The sequence below is a fragment of the Ooceraea biroi genome, chromosome 9 (assembly GCF_003672135.1).
Source record: "Ooceraea biroi isolate clonal line C1 chromosome 9, Obir_v5.4, whole genome shotgun sequence".
Lineage (NCBI taxonomy): Eukaryota > Metazoa > Arthropoda > Insecta > Hymenoptera > Formicidae > Ooceraea > Ooceraea biroi.
Genome location: NC_039514.1, coordinates 15,168,882 through 15,173,458, shown reverse-complemented (window position 1 = coordinate 15,173,458; position 4,577 = coordinate 15,168,882). Strand labels below are relative to the sequence as shown.

General features: G+C 36.2%; 1 pseudogene; it reads right to left on the bottom strand.

Moving 5' to 3' along the window:
* Nucleotides 1-3,288: 3,288 nt before the first annotated feature.
* Nucleotides 3,289-4,449, bottom strand: LOC113562661 (annotated as a pseudogene).
* Between the last annotated feature and the right edge of the window lie 128 nt (nucleotides 4,450-4,577).

The following is a 4,577-nucleotide window of genomic DNA, read 5'->3' as shown; positions in this document are numbered from 1 at the left end:
CGAACGGTTCTTCAAGTTTTTCATATTGATCAGCGTAGGACGATAGCATTTTTCACAGCGCTTGGCAGTTAATGGAAGTAGTAAAAGAAGTTCCGCACTTAGAAGTCTACGGTTTTATCGGATGACTTGACTGAGCGATCTATCTGAGGGACCGACATGGTCCCCGCGGTAATTTATGCCCTGGACGACCTTAAAATCGCGAGTCCAAATGATCGATTACATCATGAACTTGATCTGATGTAATCGGCTGTAAAGGCTGATGATCGAATAAGAATAATAGAAGTAATGTACGTCACTTCTCGGCACACTTTCAGCGGAGACAACTTTTTCTTCATATTACTCGTCGAACGAAGACTCGCCGCATCTATCGAGAAGATTTTAATAAATTAAAAAACTATCAGTAGTAAGAGAAAAGAAATATTGTTTTCTCTCAACGTTCATCAGTTTTCTTAAAAGCATGAAAGATTCAGTCTTCATTTAAAGCTCGCATGCCATGTACAAAGATCTCTTCCTTTCTATCATTATCATGACATTAATTATTCTTCATGAACTGATTAGACGGATTTACGTCTGTCACGACTACCAATTTCCTAAATCAGTAGTCTCTGTAGTAGACGCGCACGTGATAACTACTGCCTACTATCGCGGAAATTTCGCTGATAATTCCAAGGTTCGAGTAAATCGCTCCCCCGGCAATTTCCTTGTCAATATGATCACTGCAGGAATTTCCGCTAAATTGCGTTACAAACCCAGTCATCGTCGCGTATGCGGTTCAATGCGTACACTAATATAGCGTATACTAATACTAGCTACGCAAATATTGATTTATTACATAACATTACTAGTTTAGGAAATACATTACGCTAGGAACATGTAAAATTCGTTATTTATAGATTGCCGGAATACTGACGATGCGTCAAGCTTTTACTCACGGTAAAATCCCCTTTGCACATTCAGAATTCGATTTATTAATCTTCTTAAAGCGATGGAAGTTTGCGACGTTGGAAAGTTGTATCGATGAAGAAATCGTCTTCCGTTCCGCCTCTTCAAGGCGACGGCGAGTTAAGTAGAAATTGATGGAACCATAACAGAGATTAAATGCTTATTGCTCGCTCATAGAACTCAGCGAAACGGTGTTCCCGTAGAGAAAAAAAATATTGTGTATTTAATTTGATGGCGTAATCCCTTCAGTCACGCGAACGTCAGGTTCGCATAAAAAGACTCTTTTTATAAGGTTTATATGTAAGTATCGACAATTCGGAGAACATCACGTTTGCTTTGTGATAGTCGTATTAATCAATGTATCAATTACCGACAAGTAAATTAAGATGTGAAACTTGACATGGGCATTTACATTAATAATTAATAATTAATAATTATTACGATTGTATTTTGAGTTGATTTAATTCGAATCATGTTTCTTGTTATTTGCTGGATATTCATACTAATGTGAGATTGTTTTTGATCCTTGATGAAGTGAACTGAAATGTTCACGAAACCAAAATGAGAAGAGATCCAAAAGCTTAACATCCAATTATAACTATACATACACTGCAAAAATCTCAATTTATATTTAAGCCTATTTCCTCTCAAAATAATCTTTCAGTAATTTTTTCATACTTTCACGTTTTCTTTCATGAAGTGAGAAAATGACCCTGACATTTCTTTTCTGACACAGGAACGAGGATACCTTTTGTTCGCGATGTTGGTCCAATGTTCTGGATGTCACACGAGGCTGGCGAAGAGCTGTATTTTATTTGCCGTTATCTTGCATCCTGGCGTGGCGACCAAATAAACTCTGGCTATCCTACCGTCGCGGGTAAGAACACGGAGATTTGCCTTCAGAGAGTATCTGCTCTATTAATCCGTGCAGTCTGATGCTCTCACATGTGCGTTCGCAGCCGGTCTGCTGGCAGTGCTATCTTTGCTACATATTGCATCGAGCGCATTAAGACGACGAGGACCTTGCCAATTAAGCACCGGTATCGACTCGGTTGGTGAGAGCCTCTTAAATTCCAGACAGGAGAATTACGATCGCTTCGAAGAAGTTTTGGTAAGATTTTTAACATTACTGCATTGATGATCTCATTCTTTTCTCATAATTAACACATTTCTTTTATTCTGTAAACATTTTGTTATTATCTACTTGACATAATTTTATTCCTTTTTCTATGTATTGTATTTATGAAAATATGTGCGTGTGTGTATCTTTTTATAAATTATAATTCTATTCTCATATTTTCTGTATGAAAAATAACATTTTCTTGTACATGATTCTACAAATAATTTCGTAATAGATATTCTCACTACATATATATATATATATATATATATATATATATATGTATATACATTATCTTCTTCTGCTTCATTTATCCATTATCTGTTTTGCTAGGTGACAGAAGTTTTGGATGATGGACTGTCAGGGCCGGGGCGTTACCCTGTAGATAGCGATGGCGAAATATGACACGAGCGACGGCCCTCTTGGGCCAGTGAAACTGATGAGGACAGCGAACCTGAGCAAAGAACATGTCAAATCGCCACGCTATCTTAGTCCTCGGTAGTAGGATTCACGATCAGTTTTTTCCCCGTGTTAAAGGGACTATCAATCACACGTTGATTGTTCTGTGGCAAGAAATAAGCAGCAACTCGTGACTGAGCAAAAATGATGCCTTCTAAAATTGGGTGAAGTTGAAACGAGAAAGGACATCGTGTAAAACTTAATAAATTCAACGATGAAAAAGAAGATAAGATTTTTTCAGATCTGCCAAAGAACGAGTATGATAATGTAGCGAAGAAAAAATGACCGTTGTGGAGATGAATGCGTGCGAATATTTTTCTTAGAGTAGCTATTTTAGTTATAGATAATTTTCTATATACCATGTACTTCAGAACACACATAACAGGTACAAATGTACAATATGTAATCGCATGGACACGTACAAATAACTGTAAAATTTCTTGATAAGACGATCATCCGGTATGTTAAAATTAAATTATTGTACACACGTCATTATTGCTAATAAACATTTCTTGAAAGTATCCTTTTCTGTGATTTACGAAAAAGCTGAAGAAGATTTCATCAATTTTATATTACAGAACAAACAGAGCCTTTCTCCAAATATAACAAAGCATGCTAATTGTTTCATTTAATTCTGATTGTAAAATAGTAACGTTCCATTAAAAAATTCTATAAGCAAATAAAAACTCTTGCACTACTTGATTGCATGTAACACAGATATATACAAACGATCTAAAAACTTAAAATTATTCCAATTAACAGATCTTTAGGCCAATTAACAGATTTTTAGTTCCAGTTTTTCAGGCTGTCTAAAATTTTTTTCAAGAGCGGATTTCCACCAAGACGTTCAATTTCAATCCTCGTTTTTGCATCCCATTCTTCGAGCGCTCTTCTCGTATACTCAAAAGAGCCAAACTTCTCCAACAATTGAACGCAGTGACGTTTCACTTCGATCTCTTTGGGTCGTTGTCTCAGAATATCTGTCAGACAAAAAGTTCATTATACAATTTATAGATATAATTGCATTTACTAAATAAGTCACTGCATTAATTCAAATGGTTTTAATTAATCTTGTAAATAAAAGTTACTAAAGCGTACTTCTTATTTGCCTATCGTCGGGATTGGTTGTAAGCGCATGGATAATCGGAAAGCTGAATTTTCCTTCAGTTAAATCCTCGCAGTAACTCTTAGTTTCTGTGTACTGTGTTATAAAAAAAGAATTAATCAAGTTATTTTAAATTCACCACCAAGAAGAATGTTCCAACTGTTGTTTACTTACTTCACTAAGACACAAATTGCAATAATCGTCGCGTATTTGGAAATATAATCCTAAATTAGTTATCAGCGTCGAAAAAGTCTTCTTTGTAAGATGAAAATAGTTGCATTAATCTTACCACCAGAGTGAAAAGCCCACCAGTCTCTGCAACATCGATTAATATTCATATCTTTCTTGTGTATGTACTTTCTTGTATATCGAGAAGGCAATATATTAATATATACTTTTTCTTATCATAGTTTTGTAGTCAGCCTCACTCGGACAGATGAAATGGTCCCTCCAATAAATTTCCATTCCTTGTCCCCTGTGAAGTTCCAATAATTGCTCCGCAAATATTTTTTGCTGCCTGAAAGTGGAAGCATACAGATAAAAGTGTAAAATACAGGGTGTCCCGAATTTAAATGTCCAAACTTCGGGAGCGTGTAGGGGATGATAAATCAAAAATAAAAAAGTCCTTTAGAGATATGCTCGTTTTTACTTCGTTTTGGAAAAATCGCAAAAAAAGAAAAACGTAGATTTCATGCAGCAATGACTCGTCGTTCCGGAATTCTTCTGTTTGAAAATCGGCGCCGCGCATACTCTCGCACTTCCTTTGTTTGTTTATATTTCTGCTTCTCTCCTATAAATTCGTCAGTTACTCATCAGAAGCCATCGAGTGAATTACTCCTGTCACAATGCCGCTACATATTCTAACGTTGAATATGCTGATATGGTTTTCGTGTATGGTTTCTGTGACGGTAATGCTAGGGAGGCGGTGCGAGAGATGCGCGCCGATTTCAA